General features: G+C 36.2%; 1 protein-coding gene across 7 annotated transcripts in view; it reads left to right on the top strand.

The window, feature by feature from the left end:
• Positions 1–27047, top strand: part of LOC100649852 (collagen alpha-1(XVIII) chain) — a 345705-nt gene that overhangs the window by 131503 nt on the left and 187155 nt on the right. Inside the window, exon 1 of one of the 7 annotated variants that reach the window (XM_048410059.1) lies at positions 16319–17070. The exons of the other annotated variants lie outside the window; for them this stretch is intronic. The gene's annotated coding sequence lies outside the window, so the exon portion shown is untranslated. Of the gene's footprint in view, positions 1–16318; positions 17071–27047 lie in introns of those variants that run through there. 7 annotated transcript variants of the gene reach the window in all.

Raw genomic sequence — 27047 nt, 5'->3', positions numbered from 1 at the left:
TTAATTTTATTGTCAAATATTCTGTCTTAATACCTGAATCAATTATGAAAAATTATTGTATATATAAATTATATAATAAATGCATACTGGATAAATCGTCTATTCTTTCTTTTTTTATATCAAAGATACCGTACGAAAGGCCAATGAGATCAAATTAAGCGATAATAAACTTTTCAAGAAACTATTTTTATTAATAAGTACGTTCATTAGTCATACGTAATTATACAAAAATTATCGTGGATTCAGTTTGAGAATTCAAACGTTGGATTTGTTATTCACCATTTAAGGGAAATAGTCAGTATTTAGTCGGACAAGCAATGAAGCTGCGGTCTGTATCGTAAGTAGAATGGTTCGTCTTTGGTTAGACGCCTCATACTACCTATATTAAGGCAATCTCACGCAAGTTAAGGTGTAACAAACTTAGACTAAGTATTACTTCCAGTTTCGTAAATTGCTTCTTGTTATGACATTACACAATATCATGCAAACAATATCAAAATGTCTCCATTTTGTTAATGTTTATTTTATTAATGTCTAATTAGGCCAATTATGTTTCATCTCTCTAAAAATATAAACAAGTTAAATATGTAAACTAACAATGATAGAATAAATATATATTGTCATCTATAAATTATGTAAATTTTAAAAGAAACTCTGTAGCGGTGTAAAAAATTAAACTAAAAAACTAATCAAGTACAAAAATATTATCTCACCTTAGACTTTGCATATAAAAATATCTAATAAGAAGCTTAGGTCTTGGAAGTGTAAATTTAAGCATCTGGTAAATTTTATTTATCCAACGTGAGAAATGTGTTGGAAGACGGTTGAATTCCTTTATCAAACATACGCGACGTGAAATTAAATTTACCAAAGAGAACGGTGTTCCGTGTGTTCAACGAGGTAAAGCGTAAAATGCCCATGAAATTTAAGAACTAACCTTCTTCGAGCAACCGGAATGGTACGCGAGTAGATTTCGGAACTCGAGCACGTCCTGCCGAAGGGTTACGTTAATACTAAATCACATTTCGTGTGTCGCCAAGAACGTTGAAATGACTGTATCTAACGAACGTATTAGATCCATCGAATGTGATCGAAATATTCCATAAATTTTCAATTTGTAACAAGAATGTCATTCTTTCCTTTCTTTCTATCTTATCAAAATTCATTTTCAATACTAGTTTCGTCCTCATCGAGATGGGTTAAAGAAATTAATAAGTTTCTAAACAAATAAGTTAATACAGTTGATAAAAAAACAACATATATTTGGAAACGTACGCTATAGAATATTCTTAATTGAAATATCTCATTACAGAATAGAATGGACCGTAATTTTACATTAGCATCAATTAAATTTGTATCGATTTAAGTAATTTCATCTGTATCGGATGTGATTTAACGCCAGAATTATCGAACTCGTTAAAATGACGAATTTCAGTTTCTATCTTTTCTTGCAATTACTAAGAACATATAAATGCTTTCGACGGAATTAATATTAGCTGATATTGACGTCAAATTTTACAGCCGAATTGCTCGAGCGTTAATATCAAACACCAAAACATGCAGATAAAACAGATAAATCGATCGATTCTTTTCAAACCATTTTTCTCGTTTCACTCCAGTTTCCGAGATATGAGTATCAATCGTTAGAAGCTTCTTTCCATCAATTCTTTTCGACCGAGCAGAGATTGTTCGTTCAAAAAGTGATCATTAATCTATCCCGCGCTGCGTGCTAGCGTCCACTTGAACGAAAAATCTCTTGTGAAGCGACAAACCATAAAATTCCTCTATTATTATTATCCTGTATGCTCCGGTTACGTATTTTGACGATAACAAAATGGAAAATGATGGAGAAAAACAAAGGGATGCGTCAACGAACAAACAAGAGAACAGAGAGAAAGTAATGGGACAGTTTCTACTTTCGAACAGGCAAGATAAAAGCCAGGGAAAATCGAAACTCAATTGAAAGCTGCTCCCGCGAGCAATAAACGTTACGATGAGACAACAGACATGGCAGGGAAAACAGAACTTATTTAAAGGTGAAAACAAGTTGAACGATTAAATTGTTGATCAAGAATCTCAGGAGTCATTCGTTCGCTAACAGGTATCAGCGTTAGAATTGACAATTGCAACGTTTCTGGATACATCGGTTAACACGGAATCGTATTTCGCGTAGTAGACAATGCACCTGTGCAAACACAGCGCTGTTTTGTCGCAAATAAAAGAATCTGATTTGTTCTCGTTACTTGTCCACGAGAACTATCGAACGAGGATACTCTTTATCTGTCCATCGACAGCTTCTGCAGAATTGATGATCAACATCGTGGCACCTTCGAGCGTTGCAAGTGAGAACTGTTTCGATGACGTGAAACTACAGCGGAGAACAAATGTATTAATATTTGGAGATTTTTAGTTCTTGCGTCATTGGATATTTTACAATTTTTATTACCTCTTATTATTTTCGAATGATCCACGAAATTAATTTCTGGTAAACTGCGGTTATCTTTCACTCTGAACCTTTCACTTTGGGCTTAATTGCTTTAAGCCAAATTTATACTGTTTCACTTTGAAGGAATACGACGGATAAACGTTGCTTTCATCCTCGTTTCATCTGCAAATGAAAGCAGTTCCTCGAAAGAGAAATAGTGTAAATTCGACTTTACCAGTATAAACACTCTATAATCGATTTGGATTGAAATTATGATCTATGACCAGAGCTTTATTATAATTAGAATTTGTTACAATTATTTTGATTGTTTGATACCAATCCAAAGTCGTGATAACGAAATATAATAGTCCGATGATAAATGAATAATATTTAAAATATATCAACGTACGGTGCATAATTTTGAAGATATATAATATAGCTGAAATATTATAATCATAAAATAAAAATTTAAGAATATAAAAATATGTATAATATACAAGATAAATAAAAGAATAAATCGTTATTGATGATTATCCACGTAATACACGAATTAAAATATTATATTATCCGTTATAATACAGATGTACGATTCGTAGGTAGTAAAATGTACGGAAATATATTGGTTCAGTGAATCTTGGTGGAGTACCAACGTTAAACATTGAGAGGAAAAATATGTTTGCAGTTTCTCCGTGAGAGCAAACCTAGGATCTAGGTTTCGACACTTTGAATCGTCGACGCATGAGGGCTGCGGAGATATTCTAAATTAACAGAGGGAACGAGCAGATTGTAAATTAGACATCACATACAACGATGGAATGGTAAAAGCATGCGGGCAAGCATTGTAGATTCGAAAGCATATTTGGTCAATCAGGAAACAACGATGATAAGAAATTGGTGTGAGAATATAAAAACAGCAGAAAATTCTGCTTCTTAATTGACCTCTTTACTTCCATAAGCTGCTCTTTGAACCTAACCAGTGCTAACATTGTCATTCGTATTTTTTTCGAAGAAACATTATCAAATTAGATCCAGTATATAATAATAATTCTATACGTATTATGTTAACATTTTTATCTACGTTGTGTTCTTATTTTCCAGTATTTTCTTTGCACGATATTCGTATTCGAGGTTAGTTCGCAAAAATTCCCTTCGTTTCGTGCTTGTGCACAAGAAACAAGAAATAATTAACTTTTTAATCATACCATTTGAAATCATAGCATTCCAAGCGCGCCCACGTGAATTTTTGTGTCAATGTACAGTTCACATAGGAAAAGTTCATCAAGAAATAAAAGAACGCTCGTTAACAGAGAAGAATTAATCGTTTATTTTCTACAATTTTGTATAATTGCAAAAAGTATATACGTATGTGGTATAATAGAAAATTTCAAACTTATATGAAACTGTGTCTAGCCAATTGTTCATAAAATTGAAATACTTGTATCGTTTCAATTTTAGTTAATTTTATTTCAGCATATCAATCATTGGTTATGAAAATATCCAAGTTTTAATTAGGAATCAGAAAACTGGGAAGTGTGTGTATGTGTATGTGTGTGTTGCCTCTCGCTTCTTGACGGCGATTCGTGCATTGTAAACCCAGGAGAACGTCGGATATCCGACAGGGACTATGGGATTACGACCCGATTTCCCAAGTCTAGAACGTGACCAACGTTCCTGTATTGCGTGCTTGCATAATCTATGCAGCTGGTCCGCGCAGGGCATATGAAAAGTTAAAAAAGAAACCAACCAAAAAATCCTTATCGACGTTCACACGCCTTGCTCTTGATTCACAAATCTTTAAAAAATACTTTGCATCATAAATTTTTTTCCTGTACATATTTCCTTATTCTTTCCTTCGATTATAAAACGTTACATTTTTGGGGCTTATGAACATTTAAAACTATTTAAACCAACTTGTGGTTTCTACTAACTCAGAACTTTGCGAGTGTTTGGATTGAATTTTGCAAGCTTCTGAATTCGACGAAGTTGCATCCAATTTGCAGCTGCAATAATCACGCAAACAGTGAAACAAGATACAAGCGCAAGACACAAATTGCCAACGCTAAGTTTGTTAAATTGAGAGCATCTTTTAACTAATCGGTATCGGTTAACGAGCCTGAAGCTGATCAACCTCTCTGCTATAAATTTTAGGAAATCTAAAAGGCAATGTAATTTTTCAAAATTGACATTTTATTGATACTAGAACTACCGATAACGACAGTATAAAATGTGTCAAAGAAATTAAACTGAAATAACGCGAAGGAAAAATTTAAAGGTACAAAATTCGTTAATCGATACAGTGGACTCTTCATAAAAAAATTATGAATTATTTATTCGATTTCCATTTATCTGAGCGAAATTTTAATTAATACCCGATTAACCGAATGACTAACTTTTGTTGGTTGATTTTATTTATCTGGACGCGAGCTCCTATTGTATAAACAAAAAATAATAAATCGTTGCAGAGCTTCTACTATACTTTGATTATATAAATTGTTTACCCCCTGCCAAATTCAGATAAATTATTGTTTTACTGTATATTATTTTCATCATTCTGTTAATCCTAGTGTTAAGTAACATGTAATCTATTATTTTACCATCTACTTTTTTCTCATATTGAGTATCTTCTATTAATTACTTCTTGGGCATATCATTGAACGTACAATGTTCTATATGTATAAAAACAGATCGAAGGACTTTTTGATCATTTAAAATCGATAAAAGTAGCGTGACGATTTCTTTTCAAAAAATCTCCTATTCCTCCACGATACGTCTGATTTAGATAGGGACAGATCGATGAAAGGAGGCCAGCTAATTGAGTGGTCGTTCAAGCAAGATGGGTCATCGATTTTTTCCTGAAGCAACTGGGTGATTAGTGACGCGAAGTTCCGCTCGAAAAAGCCTACCGCAAACGTATCGCCTGTGTTCTTGTTCGTCTGCCACGTCAGTCCTCAGAAATGTCAGGTAATATGTTTTCCTTTAGGATAAGCCAGAGTGGCTGCTAAATCGTAGCCGTGCTTTTTGCAGCCACGTTAGGATACCGGGCGTAATGTAATATTCTTCTTGTTGTTGCTTGATTCGGGTTATTCTACTTGTCGAAATGAAAGCGTCGAGATTAACGCGAATTTCGAACAAAGTTGATTCACTCGCTCGAATAATAAATTATAGTACAATTGATTTTCGTCCTGTTACGTTCCTCGGATTTGTCTTAATATCGAGGAAAAGTTCGTCTTGCACGAAAAAGCTTTCAATGAATTTATACGAACTTTTTTTTTGTTTCGTAATCGCTTTCTCTCATAATTGAGGTTTTATAATTGAGATTAAAATTTACTCAACCTTTGTGCTGGTTTGTACATGAGTGGCAGACAAGAGTAACTCGAAAATTGGTAATTGCTCCTTGAAATGGAAGCATCGTTGATATCGATATGGCTATTGAAACCTGACACCTTTTAATCCTCTGACAACTGCTAGATTATTTAAAGACTATTAAAATCGCAGCAATAACGACCGATCGGAAATTAACGCTCTAAAAAGTTTATTTTGCTTTCTACATAAATAAACTGTAAAAGCTTTCGCAACGTTAAAATCCTCAGGAAAATTGCTGCATCTTTTATTACTGTAAAGATATTTTGTAAGGAAAGTCTATGGATATAAAAATTGCAAATAAAAAGCAACGTTGGCATAGATAAATAGTTGAATAATTAGTCATTTTCTACATCAAACTGTCTATTTCTAATTGATCTAGATGAAACATTTGCTTTTCTTACCTGTTATTATTCATCAAATTATTGATGTTCATGCAATATTCATGCTTTTTACAGAGCCAATTGACGAAACGGATTATGAATTTAGAGTATCGTATAACTGGAAATGAAAACGCTATGTTTGGTTCAAAGATATAAGCCCCTTAATAATGGCTTTTATGCTGATGAAGTTTTATAATAGCCAAACAAAACATTTCAGCAGCAACATTTTAATAGCTTTAATTTTAATATTATGGCAAGCAATATTTTTTTAATTACAAACATAACGGAACAACGTGTGCCCAATTTCAAAACCAAACGGAAAGAAAACTTTGGTAATATGTACAGCAACGTACTAAATTTAAAAATTGCTTTCCTGTAAAAAATAAAAAATCTGATTTATCGCGTTTTTTCCCTCCAGTCTTCGTACAAATACGCCGGAGGTATGCGATGTGCAAGTGCATAAATAAAAACAAACAAAAAAAAAAAGAAAGAAATATGAGGTTTACTTCTTCCTTTTGCATCAATATTACTAAACACAATCAAACAGATAGAACATCGCGTATTCCTGTAACATTTCCCCGAGAGAATTTCGGTGGCGGGACTTTCAAAGACTATTTCACGGAGGCAGCCGTCGGAAATCACGTTGCCTGTGTCCCTCGAAAATTGAACACGCGATACATCGATATTTGACCGGAAATGGAGAACTCTTCTAACGAGTCACTGAGAGAAAGAGTCTAGATTTTTTAACTGGCAAACGAAACGTTGACGAACAGGGGATGACCGACGTCTGTAATCGATAAAACCAGCGAAAAGAAAAAAGAAACACAGTGCGAGAAAGAAGAGAAAACGAGGAAGGCGAAAAACGAGAAGAGAGATAGCGGTCTATCGTAATTCGATGTGGATAAGGGCGCAAAGGGATGGTATGGACCGCGTTAACCAATGCTTTTTGGGGGCTGAAATTAGTTTACCAGAGATCTGTCGGGTCGATAGTGAAATTCGACCTGAAAGGGATAAACAGGATTGCAACGGTAAAATGACAGAGGCACGAAGATGAGAAAGTGCAGAAAGGGAGAAAAAGCAAGAGATATAATGGTTGAACAGAGGAGGAACATTGGCGGGGAAAGAAAATGAGCTGCGTTTTGCAAGGGAGAAAGAAAAAAATAGGTCGAATGTTCTTTTGCATTTCCACTCCCAGGGGAAGAATCGATTTGTTTGCCGTTGAATCCCTTGTTTTCAAGCCATTTCACCAGGGAAACGCACGCGAATAAGAGTCGTAGGATACAAACGTATCTTGAAACGATATCTCTGTGGTTACCTTTTCCACGGTCCCCCCGATTGATGGTTTGCGTCGATTTAAGATAATAGACAAACGAATCATGAACGATTGTTCGAGCGTGGCCGTTTACGCCGTAATGAAAAATAAATTTTTCAACGAAAAATTATTTAGATTTGCCTTGCAAGAGAATTATTTACTGAACAAATGTAGACAGAAAAAATTTGATTTTCGATCTTGGTTTTCTACTAATATAGAAGTGAATTATTTTAAATTATAAATTGCAAATACACTTTCGAATTATTTAAAATGTTTATTGTAATATTTGTCTCGCTAATTTCTTTTTCTTCGAAAAATTTTCTCATTTCTCATTTTAATATACACATGTGTACGATTCAGTGTTCGTTTCGTCTGAAAATTGCACTAGTCCGTGATAATCGTATTGTAAAGTACATAGAAAGATGATATTTATCAAAGAGGAATTTCTATCGAATTATTTACTTCAATTTAAAGCTTTGTTTCTATTCGCCGCTCTACCGTTACTCACCCTGTTTCATGCTAATGAATTGATTTCGTTTCGGTAGTACGTAATCGCAGTTGAAACTCGCATTTGCCTGTATCTGAAATCAGTAATTTTAACCTATACAAATTATTCTGTTAGCGTAATTGCAGAGACAATGGAATTTCTCGAATCGCCTTTCTAATAGCCTAATGATTCTCGTCGTAAAAAGGTTATAATAATACGAGGGGCGATGGATACAGAGGTATTTTCACAAGTGGTTAAACTAAACTGTATGAATAATCGACAGAAGAGGATAAATTCACCTCGCAACATCATAAGCCATGATAATCCATAGCGGAATGATATACGTATGCAATAATAACATCAAGGAGAGGAATTAAATTTATTATAATGGAACGGATAATTCATCGAATGTAGGATAAGTGATACCAATTTAGTGGTGAAGAAGGACGATCGTTATTACTCTTCGAATAATGTAGGAATACGCCAATCGCTGTTCGCATTAAATAATGTAATTGATTGAATTCGATACGCATAACGCGAAATGAAATTATCTTTGGTTAAGGATAATTTTTGTGAAAATCCGATTCGTAATTCCATTACGAAGAAAGAAATACAATAATGAGTATAACTGATTCGATGATAAGAATTTCCAAGCAAAAGTATTATTTATCTTTATCTAAAGCGTGAAAATAAAAATCAACCTTGCTAATTTCTCGTTACTGTCTTATACGAAGAATAAACAAATAGAGAATAGAATTGCAGTAGAATTTCTATACGATATGTTCCTTTTCCTAGTCTCATTAATATCCACGATTAATAATAAATAATTAGAAAGTAATAATTAGTATAGTATGATACTATATCTAAATGCTAAAACAACCATGGACGACTATAATTACTCGTTAGAATTCTAAAATTCGTTAGAATTTCGAAAAGACATCAGTGGTCTACGTATAGTTTTTCAATTGATAATACAATTTTCGCTGAATCGGTGTCCAAAGTTTACAGTTGACGCAACAAAAGCGGTTTAAATAATAACCTCGTGATAGCGACATGGATACGAGTAGGTCTGTTGTTCCATTCGACATGGAAAAACGGGAAAGGATAGAGTAAAAGGGAGAGAAGAAGAGAAAACACATAGAATAGGTGACATATGTACAGATGGACCTTCAAAAAGAGAGAGAAAGGTATATTAGAGAGGAGAGAGAGAAAGAGAAAGAGAGCTCTTCGATTGGATGGAACAAAATGTTGCGAAAACAGGAACAACGTGCAAGTTCCAATGCAGGACGCAGTGAACCATAACGAAACCGTTTGTCGCACATGAACAGCCGTGTAACGAGCACGATAAGGCTTCCGGGTTGGGCCGAAGTGCATTTCACACCGGTCGAAGCTGTCCTTGTCAAACTGTTGCGCTGTATCGGTCGCGTCGATTCAGCATTCGCTGCAGGAACAATGAAATTGCGGTGCAGAGGACAGGGAATTACGCTCGCACCGGCCGCTTTGTTTAAACGAAAAGAGACACGGTCCAGACTGTCGCGTTCTTTTACCTAGGAAATTTTACTTGCTCCTTTTCTAACGATCTTTCGAAGAACACGAGACAGTTTTTGGGAATAAATGGTTTTTCCCTCGAAGTTTCTTTAGGTGTTAGCTTTGATCGATGATTAAATGGAAGATTAAATGGCTTTATGAAGAAAGGGTCTACGATCCATAAGTTATAGAATAATTTGAACATATTACAGTCGTTTAAAGTCATTACAATTATCAATTTAAACGTAGCTGATATTAAAGATTAAAATTAATCGTCAGGCTCCTAACGTAATTTCCTCGATTCGCCAGTTTGTTTTATGAATCTTCTTTCTAGAAAGCTCTTCCATTACTGGAACTGAGAAGTTGATGCAATAATGGCTTCATTTCTTGGATGTTAGTATTTTCTATTTAGTACGCGATGTAGAGGAAAGAAGGTAGAGTTTGAAGATTTATAAGAGAAGGTTTCTTTCGGATGAATCGAACTGGAGGGCTTATTTTAAGAGGAAATATTTAAGTATAGATTTCATTTCTGCATTTGGAAAATCGTTTCTTATTTATTTGTTGTTTCATTTACTATTATCTCAGATTTCGACTAGATACTCAATTAATATCATCCCCAAATTTCGAAGCTTTTAACACTTCGTTCCGTTTCGTTTTATCGAATTTCAGGCGAGAAATCCCACCGATGAGGAGATAAAAGATTTGAAATGTCCAGACTCGATCGGCTTTCTCGTCTTTGCTTTGTGTCGGAGAGTCTCTTTACGTTTTACAGTGAAGACCATCGAGATCCGTTTTTCGTTTTAACCACTCTCTACGCTTGTCTGGGCTAACTTCCAGGGGAACTTCGGTTAACTTCAAAAATTTAAAGAAGGAAAAGTCACTGGCAAGAAGTTTCGCTGGTAGAACGTCGAAGAAACAAGTACGAAGAGAATAATTGACACAGCAATTAAAAGATAGTTATCCGATTGCTTAGAAATCTTGCTTGCAATTTAGAAGAATGCTTAGAATTATACGATCGACGCATTCGACAAATATTTGACGAGGTAAAATGTTAATTCACATATTTGTATAATTTTTTTCAAACAAGAATTCCCAATACAGCATAAACTGATTAAATTCACTCGTCCCTCAAGTATACCGTAATCTGTGATGCAACTTCCAAGACTGTGACCTCTGCAGCGTTCAATATTTTATCACTTGTATCATTTTCCTCGTAAATCTTCTACCGCACTGATTCATGCAACTACCTGCGATTTTTTATTCGTATAATAGGAATTTATATTTAAATAAGTAAAATTATTCCAATAACAATTCTTCCAATAAATGAAGTTCGCTCACATTTATTTTTGAAAACATCTTTAAAAAATTGTTTAAGGGATCCTAAAAAGTTGTATCGAAAAATCATCGATATATGCTATATTTAAACAACACGTTTGTAATATCGTAGAATGGTAATCGTGAAGCGCATCTCTCCTCTTCATTGAAAGAAAAATATCTCGTGGTTAACAGCACGCGCAAATCTTTCCGCAACAGAGAGACGCAAAAACCCGTGTTCGTACAAGCTTTCGAGAGAAATTTGTCCACTTGGCACGGACGAAAATAGGCATAGCCATCATCTGATATTTATTCTCGTGGAGAGTCAGAGGGAAAAAAGCGTCGTTGTATCGGTTTAGCCTGTGAAACGCGCGACAATACGAATTTTACGGTCAGGCTGGATTTATGGTGTTTCGAGTCGTTGAGCCGGGTGAAAAATTCGTGAACATGCCACGGAGTAGGGTACAAGCAAATCGTTTATATCGAACAGTTGTGGATTATGGGCCGTCAAGCGATCATACGTCGCCATTCTCTTCGTGGATTATTCGCGCCATTAAAAATTCACGCGCAAGCGTTAACTGGCCTCGTTTAACGACGATTCGTTCGTTTCTAAGCGAACGATTTTCATGGTAACGTCGTTGCGTGAATTATTTTCATCGATTTATTCGTTTTACAGCATTCTATACGTTGATTCGTAAGGTATCGGTGTTTGGAAATCTATTTGCGATCAATGCAGTTCTTATTACAATTTTGAACGAATGCGCAAGAGAGGATTTGTGAAATATTTGAGCGAGGTGATACGGAACTAATTGCTAGCGGATACGTATTCTAAGATCTTGACAGCGTACAAGGATTTATACGGAGGATACATATGTATTTACGTAGACTAGGATGCATGGTATCTAGTCGTAGACTAGGATCATGGGTTAGGAGTTACGTCGTAATTGTATTACGGACTTTATGCTGTTTCGTGTTTTCATTGGAGAATATTCTAGGAACCGAATGAAGTAAAACTGTTATAAGCAACAAGAAACGTTGAACAACGAAGGGGAGGAAATTTTAGCTGAAACGAAGATACGTTTCCTTTATGATTGTCTTAGGTCTACCGAGAGTGTCAAATTGCAATTTCGCAAATTCCATCCTACGGAAAAATATCGTTTCGCTCTAAATCTCGATAGAATGGTAACGCGTATTCCTCGGAATTGAAAAATCGACAACTGCCTCAATATGAATTGCAAAAACTTACGTGCAGTATACCCTGCTTTTTTCCCCAACAAAGCAATTCTAGAAATTTTCTAAATGGAAAACGATAATTGTGTTCAACAAGCAATCGCAACACAGTCTTGTTTTTTCGTTAAAAGGAATATTGCGCATGTAGGTACAATGCAATCTTTCGAACGGAATTAGAAGTAGAATTTGGGGATGGGATATTGACTTTATTCTTTTGGCCGTTCTGTTTCAGCTTTATCATTTGCAAGATTTTTCTCTGCAAATATTACAGATATGTATACGGTTACAAATATTATAAATAATACAGTATATAACAGAGTAGCATATGATATAATAATGTTTAAAGTATATACTGTTATAAAATATTATCTACTTCTTATCCGAGACAAAAGTAGCGGTAAGAAACGGCGAAGATGAGCATTGCTTGTAGAAGCGACAAGGGATGGAAGTTTCAGGGAGCTGAAGAAAGTTAAGTCGACACCTGAGAGTTATAAATTATAAATACGTCCGTACAGTGGTCTACCTTGTAACAAAGAAAATTCGTACTTGTAATTAATCCTCTTGTATGCTTAGTTTCCCAGCTTATTTTTCCTTAAAGACATAACCGAAGATAGAGGAACAGATATTAGAGATAAGTACATTTACATGGTGGAACGTTAGAATTTTGGATTTTTCTATACGCCGTGAAACTATTAGCATCAAAAATACTCCTATTTAAAAAATAAATCCATTTCATCGTAGAAAGTACAGCGTATTTTATCAATTTTTAAATAACTGGTTTTACGAACTTTCTGAAAACCAAAAACTAATGACTGCATTGCGGCAGGTTTTAGTAATCTAACATCTTTATAAACGCGAATAAAGAAATGGAACCTGCATGGAGATTTGATTTATATATTAAATATTATAACGAATACTTTGAATGTTTCATATACGGTGTATATTATGTAGATTTTGTACACTTGAACATCTTCAAATTTTCTATAAATACATAAATATCCGCAATCTAATATCTACAGGCGATAATGGTATTAAATATCATATCAAGGAAGCCGATTTCAAAGATAATAAACGTCATTTTACTTCCCTTAATAGACGTTTCTAGTTCGTTTGGAAAGCTTTCGCCGTGTCCAGAAATGAAACATTGAGAAACGGGCAACAATTCTTTACTCGTGACGCGTTGCTTAATCCAAGTGACAGGATGCGAGAAGAGTAGTGATTGTTAGCCGAGATCGAGCTCGATAATTGGACGGTTAATTCAATTGCCGCGATCGATAAGATGCTAGAATAGATTTCAATCGGGCCAATTTTCTGCTTTCGTAACCACGTCCAGTAGATTATTCGTCGTTTCTGTCGCCGGCCATGGTATCGGACAAACCGGCAAACTATAACGCGTTCGTTGTTCGATCCAAGGAAAATCAATAGCCTTGTGAAACTTGCGAATTAATGGTTCGATTAACGTTTAATTCTCACATTAAACTCCGTGATCGCCAGAATGACAGCAATGGTAATTTCATTAGCGCATGTTGAAATGAGTGTCGCGTTCAATGTGATACAACGTCTCTCATCTTAACCAAAATTTCACGATGTATCCTATTTCTTGGTAATTTGTTATCCGATGATCATTTTTATCTTTACTGTCGTTTCGTTTGCCTGTTCTGTTCAGTGTATCGTGGCCGAGAGAAATAAGTCATCGAGATACTATATTAAATCTGTGATGACGAATATAATTATTTCTGCGATTTCAATTTTTATCATCGCGTTAATGAACAACGAAACCATTCGGTTGATTGATCGAATCGAGAAAAAAGCAGGACAGCAGTAATTTAATTAAATTGTCCGAGGCGAAGTTTGTTTCCTTTAATCAATATAATCAGTTAAACTGCCGTCACTCGTTGCGACAGTTGAAATTTCGTTTATTTGATCCTTTTTTAAAATAAGAGGACGAGACTTCCATTTTCTGTCACGGCGGCGATAATTATTTTTAGAAAACTTGATAATTTATCTTTTTTCTCCATTTGGAATCATTTTACGTCAAATTGATTTATCCGGTATAAAACATCGAGTTTTTCAAACTATGTCTGGGGTTTATGACCTTTCATCTGTCGAAGCAAGGTATGTAGAATTCTCATGTTCGAAGGATTTAAGTAGTACAACCGTAAAATTTGTCTGACGCAATCTCTACTGTTTTCACATAAGTTTATCTAACGTTGAATTACGCATTGAATTTTATATGGTCAAAGAACAAATGTTTCAAATGTAATAATAGAATCAATTATATCGCTGTTAACGATGGGAAAGAAATAAGAAAGAGAAATATAAAGTGCTTAGTATTGTTATATGTCAAGGAAAATTTGACGGAATAGATGGAAGTTTTAACGAGTCATTGTTTCACGTCTGTGTGTATTGTGGGAGTGGTTTATATTACAGACAGAAAAGAACCGAGTGGCAATGAAGGGAAAAGATAGACGAGGGAGGTTAAATATATATGAGAGGCGGCAGAGTTTGCTCGCAATTTAACCTTGGTGTCAACGTCAGTGTCATAGCTAATGTGCTACATCACGCGCAACATTTTCTTCTTGAAATATAAAAAGCTAAAGAATGACGGTTGTTTAGGACTTATTAACCAAAGGCATTTAGAGACAGCCTCGTGAAACAAGTGGAGGCACCGGTTGTCACAGGTAGAACAGTAAAAATTTTAACGAAATAAATAGCTTACAAATACGTTAAACGGGTCGAATTAATGAACATTATAATAAAACGAATAAAATAAAATGAATAGCGTTGAAATATCGGTGATAAACGTGTGATGTTAAATTAATAACGAAAATGATAAAAGAAATTATTTGATACAAAAAAGTATTAAAAAACATAAAATAAATAAATGGAAAAATGTGATTAACAATATCTGTTTTTTTTAAAGAAACGTTTTAATAAACGTACCTACTATGTTTATTTGTTGCATAATAAGATGTTAGTTAGTAAGAAGTAAAAAAGAAAATTTTGTACTTTCACAATCAAAAATAATAGAAGCGTGATTTAAAAGTTTTCTTCTGGCTACACATATTTATAATACACCTATTAACTTGAATAACTTCAATTTAAAATACAAAACGTGTGATCCAGTTATGAAGAAATACAGCGATATACAACTCCCTGTAGTATGATAGTGCGTCTGACTATAAACGATCGACTTCTACTTGTGCCTCTGCATGTATCCACGTATACGTTCAAACCACCCCCAATTCTATTTTATCGCATCTATTATTGCATGCATCAGATCGAATATAATCTTGAATAATGAACTTTTTAAATTAACAAAGAGTTTTAATTAAAAGCCTATATCACAATTCATTTCACTGAAAAAAAATTAATGTTTCTTTCGCACATAACGTAGGACATTCACATTATGAGAACATATAAATACTTAATTAGTTTTTAAATATAAAAATATTCATATAATATTTCTTAACAAAATAAGAAAAACAACTGGCACGCACTTGACGGTCAGTCACTTTTTAACTTAATTTCTCATAATCACATTTATACAAATTTTTAACAAAGTTAAAGAAACAGCTGATATAAGTTTGACAATCTATCAGATTTTTAATATTTATATAATAACCATAATCGTGAAAATATTCACCTGGGATACTCCTGACGATAAAAGAATATACAAACATGGCGAGGAGAAGAACGAAATGATACGAAACGGACTACTGAAACACTCGGCAAAATCGCGCTCCAAGCAAGACTACAACTTAAGAACTTACTGAATGAACCGATCGACTCGTTATCAATGCCAACCTCTTTAACTACACTCAATCAGCAAACACAATTTCGTTAAACCACTGTACCACGAATACACTAAACACATCGCATTCCAAATCAACCATCACCGTCTACCTATCAAAACCAACCATCTTCCTCAAAAAGCTCTCCGCCCGAATATCAACCCGAACATCAACCATAAATTTCTCGTTTCCTGTCAAAAATCACGCAAAAATTCAATCGTCCCTCAGATCTTCTGTCTGCACATATCGTCGCAGTAGGTGCAATACCTGAAAATGTCTCGTGGAATCGTGTCCAGAGGGCAAAGAGAGGATTCGCTGGTACGCAGCGTCCGTCTGGACCGAGGATCGAGGGGCAGAGAAGCAGGAGGGGGTTGGAGAGGGTCGCGACGCAGCCGCCCCACTCGGCGTCGGCGTCGCGGACGCGACTGTGGGGGTAGACTCTCGGCGGACGTCGCGGAACCGCGCTCAGTTTCGTTGGAAGGAGCGCCACGAGGCGGCAGCATCGTTCTCCAGGCGAAAACTCGAGGCGTCGTCAGTGTGTCCGTTCGTTCGAGCGGCGTCGGAGCCCGCGCCGCCCCCCGAGTCCTCTCGGCGTCTCCGCGCCACCTGCCGCCGCGCGGCGCCGCGTCGCGACGCGCCTCCATTGAATCTATCTCTCGCGGTGGCTCGGTCGCGTCTCTTTGATCGCTGGCTCACTGGCCGCCACGTACGCGGAGGATCCACGACGACGAGCAGCGATCCGTGCGAGAGCCGCGGCGGGCGCGCTCGAATGCCGGCCCTCTCTGTTTATGAGAGGCGTCCCGACGCGACCGGCTGACCTAGGCCGGCGGCAATTTCGACCGCGGATTCGGATCGGTTTGATACGCGCGCGAACGCGCTGCTGCGCCCGCAGGAGGCGAAGGAAAAAACCCTGTCAAACATAACGGGATCAGCGATCACACTCTGTTCCTTGGAACGAACGCGTGCATCGAAATCGAATCGTGTTCCCGTGAAGTCTCGTATTCCTTTCCTCGTGCAACCGCGCGGAACGTCGTCTCGTTATTATTAACGTGCCGACTGCAGTAAATTGTGATCCTCGTTGGGATCCTTTTCGTGATCCTCACTGACAAGGTTTGCGTGTTCAGTCGCGTGTCCTATTTGCTACGCATCACGATCGAACCTGATAAAACGGATGTGATGATTATCTGATGGTGATGATCGCGGAGGATACGAAGCGGATCGACGACAAACCAGCAGGTGTAAGTAACAAACCGATGCACGATACGTGACACGGTGTTGGGTTAACTCGCGTGAGAAACGCTTCGATGGGGATTCGAGGCTGATGGCCTCGGTGGATTGGGACTTCCAAGCGATCGAGGCTCCTTTTCTTTGCTCTCGATCGAGCTAGCGCTCGTTGAATCCTCTTCTATCGTTAGTGTGTCTCCGGTGGTTGGATGCGGTGAAGGATGGTGATTCTGTTAGCCAAAGAAACAAAGAGGATGGCCGGAGATTGAAGAAAGAAACGGAGTAAAACGACGGCTCCTCTCCGTCTCTTTCGATACGTGTATCTCTTTCTTTCTGGTTTTCTCCCGTGCTTTTTGATTCCTCGAACGTGGGACAGAAGTTTAAACGAAACGTAGGAAGAAGACTCGTTTTTTCCCATTTCCTTCGCGTCCTTTCTTTTTTGTTTGTTAAACTCGTAACGTTATTGGAGGTCGAGTAGCGAGCGAAGCGAAGGAACCGGATTGACACGAGTGTTATTAAACTGTGCGAAACACAGTAGGAAAGGGGCAGGACTTGTAGAAATTCCAAACTGTTATTGCTCGAGATTACAGTTTCCAGCGATTTGAATGTTGTCGAGTTTTAGCTCAGATTAGCCATACCAAGGTATAATTTTCCACGGTTTACCGCTTAAATCTCCGCCAACGGCAATCTAACCTTGTTCGACGATGAATTCGTCCACGTTATTCCAATCCATCCAAAAGTCTCGAAATTAATAGTTTTCGATTCGCGAGATTCGCTTGTGAAATGTGATTTAAGGAATTACAGACGTTCTAGAAATTTGTAAGAATTTTTGAGGAAGTGTGTTGCGTGAATAAGAGAATACGAGAGAATAAGAGGAACACTCCTGGTTTCCCGCTTAAAGTGGTCGATCGACGGAAATATTACGAGAAAAGACATTGATTCGCGGCGGAAATCGAAGCACGTGACAGGTGTTCGAACGGAATTCGGTTTGAAAGTATCGAGAAGTGATAAAGAACCGAGTTACGAACGTTAAGGGTCTCTCTTTCTTCTGGATAAGGGTGACGTATTTCCCGAAATACAAAGTTATATCGTCGGGCGTTCGTGGAGTTGCCTGGAACTTTCAAATGGCAATAATTCCCAGTTTAAGGGCTTCCAGACTTCGATTCCTCTTTTCTTGTTTTAATTGTTCCAATTAAAAGTGAGCGGAATTTTTAAACTGCTGGTAGTTTATTGCGTTGTTAAATCTTGACAGTTTATTGTATTGAACAATACTAATTATGGCAATTTGTTTCGTAATAAATAAATTGTGAAAAATTTCAGTTATACGCTATTATTGTAAACTGTATAAAATATTCAGAGCTTAATGGTCGTCACAAGTCGCTTAAATTTTATATCTTTAATTGTGTTTATAAAAATATGAATTTGTACGTACATCCGCATTTCAATGATAAAAATTTATCCAAGCTTGTGAACAAAGTATTACATTCGTTTTGTGAAATGTAATCCTCAGTGATATGTCGTCTTTAGGAAAGACCTTATGGCTCATAAATTTTAATCCTATACGTACTCGCAGTGCAGATATTTTTAAAACGTGTATGAAAGGAAATTTGCTCTATAAAAATTTATTACGCGGCGAAGCTTATAAACCAAATGACTAATATCGAACCTTACCACGTAGTTAACAGTGTCCTCGTACAAATACAGAACATACTTAGAATTTCATGAAACTTGCACTGGTAATAATGAAATTGCTCTTTTTCCTGGAAAAGGAAGAGATAGACAAATTATATTATAAACAAATGGTCACTTATTCCTGTTATTTTGTCATATCGTTCTATTCAAATATATTAACTAAGCAATATTAAGAAGTAACTAATCACTACCACTTCATTGAAGTAATTAAAACAAACCTTGAATGGAATGTTTCACGGGATAATACGTCCAATGTACGAATAATCAGTCAAACGATTAAACGGTCGTGAATTATACGCGCAAACCGAACGTGATTTATGAAAACCTCGAAATCGATAATTAAAATGAAAAGTATAGAAACCATTGTACGGCGCTGTCTTTTATCTTAAACCTTCACAGAGGGCAAGAAAAAATGACAAATAAAGTAACGTCAAACACAAATAATCAATTCACCGTTGTGAACCAAGCCCTGAAAAAATAACGAACTGATTGAACAGTGTCTACTAAATAAACGAAACTCGAAAGCAACGATACAGAACTACGTCGATGATCATTCAGCGTGAGAGCTATAGATGCAACTGAACGTGCAATGATTAGAGGTACGTCATTAGAACGTGGCTAATTACGAAAACGAGGTGTCTCCGGTAAGCGATAGTCGAAGTCTCTCATGATCGTCAGGATTTTCCCTGCTTGGCCGCCAATCTGTTCTCAATGACTAATTATGCCTCGGCATTTGGATGCTGTCTACTCACGTTAATGAACTCGCCGGAAGTTTCGAAGCGAGGGCTACCGCGTAAGTAGCGATGCTTTCGATACGTCGCCGCGAATCATCGATTGCCCCGGCTTCCAACTAATAATCCGGTGGCATTAAAGCTCTTTCGAATCGGATTAACGAGCTAATTCGTAATTGGTCCATCGAAGTAGCCTTGCCTCTCGCACAAAATACCCCTTCGAGGAATAATTAGCACGATGACGCGTTTTCGTTCGCGAAAAGAAAGGCTCCATAGAAATTTAGGGATGCTTTCTCGTTTGTCACTCGATGAAACTTTCTTCGGCTAATCCATTGTTCCAGATGGATGTCAAGCTTTTTATAGATCGTTTATTACGTTATTAACGAATGAGAAGGTTTCGTGGAAGTGGCACGGTAATAGTGGGAAATTATTTTTTTAATTAATGTTCGCAGAATTACAGGACAGCTGGAATGCCGATTTTTATGCATTTATGAGACGTCTCAACCTCTTAGAAGCCAAACCGATCACCTTCATTTTTCATGTAGTTCCAATTTGACGTTATTCGCACGAATGAGATCTCAAAAGAAATCTTATACTCGTAAATCTATTTATTACAAACAGATATCACGTGTATGCGAATACTCGCAAATGATGAGACAAATTTGAGAAAATAGAGTTTGTAATTGCTATTTTTCTACGAATTTATGCAGTTTATCGTAAAAAATAATATTCGATTAATCATTTTATCGAACCAAAAACTAGTCCATTGTTACTTCACGTTTTGCTTACAGCATTTAACAAAGCATTCGTCCACGTTCACACGGCATTTTTATGCCTCGCTTCTAATAAAATCTCTATTTACTCACGAGGGAAACTTTTTATTCGTAAAACATACTGCTACAGTATCTCGGAAAAATCTGGGACATCTGTTTATTAAACTATTCTCGATATATAAAGAAACAACCTATTTAAAACAAGAATTATTTTCCAATTAAAATTTTCGAAAGAAAGGAAAAATATCACATTGAACGAGCTTGCTGGTAAATCGTGTGTCCCTGAAATCAATGGAAAATCGTGAAACGAGCGTTTACATTCGCTGTTTCGAAGCGATTTCCTCTCGTTTCGCGGACTACATTCCACAGGAATCGAGAATGAAAGTGACGTACTCCGTGCTCGTTACGTCGTTCTTTGAAGAAGAACGTGTGTGCACACACATAGAAAAACATCTATACGCTTGTGTTTCGTATGCGTGTATGTGCGTGTGTGCGCTCGCGCTCGCGCGCGAAAATAGCGATAGCAGTGCGACGTCAGGTGACTACTTTAAGGTTAACCTTTTGCGGTCCTCGACGACACACTTTACCCTGAATAGCTTTATTTCGAGCTGAACACGTCGTCGAGCCGGCGAAAATTCTTTCGTCGCAATAAAAACCTATAGCGTTGGGGAAAAAACGACGTACAAAACGTACTACGTGCATCGTACGTGCCCCAATATCGGATAGTTTTACAGTGTTTTTCATTGTTCGCTTAATTGAATTTGTTTGCTATTTATTGGCAGCTCGGTGTACCCTACTGATAAGCTTGTAGGCTTTATTATGCGTCGTTCCACATATCCGCGTCGAGAAAAGCGGGACGATTGGAATTTTCCAACTGGCGCGATTTATTGAGAACAGGCCACTTCTGTTCGTCGATCGATCAAGTTACAAGAAGAATTCCGTGATTCCGTATTTTATACTAATTGTTCGAAGACCAGAAAGAAACGTAGACAAGTAAAAACAATAACAAGGAAATAATATTGGAAAAAATATGTTGCCCCTTGAAAGCGAACATTTTCGAACGAATAACTATGGAGCCATTTCTATCGAAAAAAGAAATAAACGATAATAATGAAATATAAGAGTGGAAAAATTGACAGAAATAAATAAATAGTATAATATTCGTTGCTATGGAAAAATACTAGAAAGAACAGCTCCTACCCTTTAAAAAACAAAAATTTGAGAACAATCACGGTAGAGCCATTTCCAGCAAAGCCCGTAGTCTGGTAAAGTTGGGTTCACTTAGAAATTTGATTAAATAGACACAGAGAGAGAATGTTAATCGTAATATAACAGCGGGTATCGTTGCATTACCATTGTGTACCGGTAGAGAATAGTGTAGCTATTTGAGGGGTGAAACTGCAAGAGTTTGCAAAGGGAGAGAGAACGCGCGTGCCGAGTCTGGCAGGAATTTTAATTGCTTCGATAAAACCTGCAACCCCCGTCGATCCGATGTGTAAGAAGATATTTAGGATGAATGGAATGTTGTTGCTTCCTCTGGGCCAAGCTCATCGATCAAATCGTTCCGTTTATTCTGCGAGGGAAATTACAGGAACGCCTTTGACCATTGAAACGAAACGTATCCGAATGGTCGAAGAGACGCCGCGCTATCGAAAACATTCGATTCTATGCTTTATTTACTTTATTCGGAGGAAGACGCTAAAATAATGGGTAATACTTCTTTTATATTTTGTTCTCGATCGGAAACGTATCTACGTACGTCGAATATGTTAGAGATTTGGGTTTCGAATTTTTCAGATGCGATCCAGAGGAACGTGTGAAATAATTTCGCGTTTCATGCGAAAGAGAGAAAATAGGCATCATTCGAGACATTTTTTCTTCGTTCCGGTTTACTTTCCAAAACAGTAGCTTGTAACGCATACCGATATTTTATATTGATCGTTCAATTTTGCTTTTTCGTCTGTGGTATAAAATGCATCGAGTTTAGAAAGAGAAACATAATTAGGGATACAAACATAATTCACGCAAACATTACAGGGAAATGTGTTGTAATGTTATAATTGATATTCTTTATTTCTTTGAATATCGTTTAATATTTTTCAGAGAGAATACTTCGTAGAACTGTATAGAATCTACAATTCTCAATAATAGTGTATGTAGTTTTTGAAATAGTATAAGTATTGTCTATTAAACAATTTCGAGAGAATTTTTATTTAAATAAAATTCACATTTTATTTTCTCCTATGTATATATTCTATTATTAATTTTTTAATTTAATACTAAATTACTTGTCTTCAAAGTGAAAGCATGTAGAAAAGCAGCAAACTTCTTGTGATCATTTTATTGTACCAAATTTCTAAGTGCATTTCTATGGAAACATTTTTAATTCGTTCGTTATCGGAGTGACTTTTCTCGAAGCTAAAACAGAACGCAGGCGCAATTAACGTTAAATTAGAATAATAGACTTTCAGGTGTAATTAAACTATGGTAAGCTAAAAATTTGTTTAACATCTCGATTAAACTGACTGGTAGGAATACGAATGCGTATAAACGATACTCGATATGTTTGCAGTAATCGATCCTCTGTATGCGTTCTAGATCGATTCGAACAAAATTCCGGCAACCGTTTCCACTATCGATGATATGTGGAAAATGGCCCGACATTAAAACGTTTGAAGTGTTTAAAAGCAAGCTAAATCGAATGAAACAGGCGTCAACAGGGAATTTTAATTTTTAGAGAGATCGGGTTCTTTTAATAGGCGACTGAAGTTTTGTTTACCGTGATTTAAAAATATATTTTTTACACCTCTGTTTTTATTTGTGTTACGAAAACATGACAACGATACAGGATGGTAGGAACGATACAAATCATACTTTTAACAGTATTGAAAAGTAATAAATCAAAAGATGAGTAGTTGGAAACATAAAAAATATTGATTTAATACGGCAACATAAATCTCAGCAGAGTTTTTCCTGCGATTTTTTAAAGAATCTTTGTTGTTAGAGCTAAAGAGTTCTGCTCGTAAAAATATAAATTTGGGCAGAACATAGACAAATGTCCATATTCTGAAATTAAATAGAAGTTACGTAAACACAAGTACGTATGTATAATATTTTAGGAGGAAGTAAAATGTTCGTATATTTTACGAATCGACCGTGGATTTTTTTTTTAAACGATGTAAAACGTTTCGGATATATTTTAAATCGAATTTTGATGTAATAGTCTAGTCGATATGCTTATATTGCGTAATATATTTTCGAATAGTAGAGAATATTTGTATTTTTAACGTAGTTTGAAGTTAAAGATTAAAGAGTTCTAAGCGGCTCAAAGACAAAGTCGGATAAAATACTTGGCGAGCTTGTGTTGAAGTTTCGCAAGGTAGGTGGTAATCTTTTGCTTCTATTAAAGGATTCATTTTTATTCGAGTGTTTTATTTATTCAAGGCGAATAGAATTAAAATAATATTTGCCCCACCGACAAGGATCAGTCAGATTTCATCGCCAATATTTTGTCTTCATAGGTTCATAATCAACGCGTTATTTTCGCAAGTAATATTATATATACATACTAATTTATATACTTACGATATACTAATATATTGAAGCGGTACGTATAAAAATATTGTTATATATATATTTACAATATTTAGACTCTAACGCAAAAAATAGATTTTACGTAAATCTGAAATCGATAAAAATAGAACAAAATTAAGTTTAAAGTTCAATTTTAATAATAAATGCAAAGGTATAAAATATATTTTCTAATCAAATAGTCGAATTATTATGAAACTTTTTATTGCTTTGTAAATATAAAAATATAACTACTATCGACGAATTAAAACCGAAACTCCCAACACAATTTGCTCAATCCACTATTTTATATCATAGGTTCTTTCCCCAGGAAGCTCCTCAATTATTTTACTATTAATACATTTCCCAGCATATTCCTCATGGAATCTACATCCTACTCTGTGGAAATCGTTTTCTATTTTTTGGTACTCGCATCGTTTACCATTTCAACTCCCCAATCGCTCATGAAAAATTTATGGAATCGCCGGTGAAAATATGGAAAACCTATCCACGCTAAGTTCTTCTGTCTATACCGGATAACCGAAGAAAATAATCTCCCACGAAGGAGAACGAGAATATCGTGGCCAGGCGATTCGAAACTATTGCCAGGAAGATGCCAAACACGTCAGAACGATGAAAGAATAGGGAAGATCGGTGAACGAGAAGGTGTACGTATGTATATACGGCTATATTCTGATCCGTACGCTCACGTATCGCCAAATCTTTTATTTCGTTATTCCGCGTCCACAGTCGAGTACCTCGTTGCTTCTTATTTCGCGGATCGCGTGGACGCGAGTTCCTCTCGTTTTCCCTTTACTTCCACCGCGAGACGAGAACTTCCGTACACACGTGTTTCGTGTATCGAACAACCTCGTTTCCGATCCTCCATATTCTGTCGGCGAACGTGTTCCTGGAACCTCTCACTCACGAGGAGCTGTTGCCTCTTTGGATGACACTCGAGTTTCCTCGATCACTTCTCTAGCTAAATTCGTGTCTTCGCGAATCCAATTAAAGAAGTGAAACGTAAGCGTAGTTTTGTTCTGTCACATTGAACACTATGCTTTGGATATTTTATATGTTTTTGGGTATTATCCGTATTCTGCGTACTTTTGCAGCTTTCAATTTCATATAAATGCACCAACATCCGCAGTCTAGTAGCAATAATTGTTTGAATATTTAATATTCCGTTGAAGGCTGAGATACTCTCTATCTCTTGAAAATTTTAACATTCTCAAGTGTTCTAGAAACCTTTTACTTTTAACATTTTAATCTGCAGGCACTAGAAATATTTTTAACTCCTCCATGCATACGCTTACAAGCGATTGAACAGACCGAGTACCATCATATTTGTTTCTTACTCACGATGCGAACGTTTATATACCGCATTCTTTCTCCTATCAATTTTTCTATACTCCGACAACTGTAATACGATTCTTAAAGAAAGAATAAAAAAGGAGAAGTGTTTCTGATATTTCAAGAGATACAAATATTCAGCGTGAAACATCTACTCTGAATTAAATATCGATCGTTCGATACGTTCCATGCGAAATAGAAAAATAAGTCGATTCATGAAGCGTTATTTGGTTAGCGACTTTATTCTTTCTTTACATTTATAAATTGATTCCAGGAATTTTCTTTTCTCAAAGCAAATCGTGAAAGTACAAACATAAAATTGCAATAAAAAATAATCTTGCATACCTTGACAAACTTCTCTTCTCTTTTGCTCGCCGTTGAACTTGCACTATCTTTCCAGAGCAAATGTATTTTATTAACTTATCCTTAAATTAGTAACTTTATCAAGCCTCTAATATTGAATAGTTTGCAGCACGTGAAACTATACTTACGATACATTCGTTGCTTTTTAAAATTCACGAAGCAGCTTATTAATGCAAATACGAAGTGATTTCTAGTACAAACACGAGTTGATAGTATAGAACACTTTTTTTTTCTTTTTATAGGTAGCTTCGTTTTCTGAAAGAAGAGAAAAGAAGTTTTTATCACTGTACGTGTTCGATCCTGTATTTAAATATGCCTTGATTACGTGTCCGCCTATCATGCATACGAAAACGCGAGATCTGTGAAAAAATTTAACAAATCGCTTAGATCGTATCATTTAATACACGTGACAACGCTACGTAATATCGTTTGAATAACAAACTTCAATTACTCTTATCGATGCTTTTATCCATTAATATGATGTTCCTTCGCAATTGTTTCAAAAACGACTACTGTCAAAATTACGTTCGTATATTTGTATTTACGTAGCAATTTTTGCCACGTTTTCAATAAAGCTTGGTAAACGAAAAAAATCTTATTATTGGATCTTAAGGATTTTAATAAAAAATTTCTCAACACCAAATTGTACGCAAATTTATGTTCTGCAATGTATTATGCACGAGTATTCAAACTGCTCTCATTTTGTTATTTTTACACTTGGCTTACAGGATGTGCTTTCACTGTAATTTCTTTACTTATACATACACCTCCTCCGCGATTTTTCGCAATGCTGCAACTTTTCTTACCACTTCATTCGCCCCTTGGTTTGTTACTACTTCGCGCAAAAGTTTCTAAAACTCTCTAGAATCAACAATGTCCGTATCCAGAGATACCGGTGGAAAGGGCTGGGTGCTAGAAAAATTCTGATAAAAGGGAAATGCAAATAGCATTCGGTGTATGCAGAACGTCGAAAAGAAGCAAGTGTATTCTCCTTCCTTTTCTCATCTTCCATTGTCTGATAATTCCGTTATATTTTGTAATTTTCCGCGTTCTACGAGCGCGTCGAATATCGTGCGGAACGAGTGGCATGTAGAAGCTTTGCCTTTTTATTTCGACGAAAATCGTAGAGCGGGGCAAAAGGAAAGAATACGTAAAGCTTCAACGATTTCCTCCTTGTTATGCTCGATGCAATTTTATCTTGTTGGCTTTAATTATTTCCCTCTTTTTCCCTGTTTCAATCTTCGAGGTTAATTGTTTTTTCCTGAGCAACGCTTAATGGAAACGTTGATTAATAAATGAATCGCGACAACATTAGCCTAGGAATAAGACGCGAATTTAAAACCGGGCTCGTTTATCGCAAGCAGAAAGGCAATTGAATAAATTTCCCCTTGTCGTTGCGCGATGTTACAGCTCTGTATTTCTGCGTTTTACCTGGAACGCTAACAGTGTGGTTAATTATCTTTCAGGAAAGTTTCCGGGGATGGTTCTGTAAAACTGCTCTAGAAAGAT

This window comes from Bombus terrestris, chromosome 11 (genome assembly GCF_910591885.1).
Source record: "Bombus terrestris chromosome 11, iyBomTerr1.2, whole genome shotgun sequence".
In the NCBI taxonomy this organism is placed as follows: domain Eukaryota; kingdom Metazoa; phylum Arthropoda; class Insecta; order Hymenoptera; family Apidae; genus Bombus; species Bombus terrestris.
This window is presented reverse-complemented; position numbering and strand designations above follow the sequence as displayed.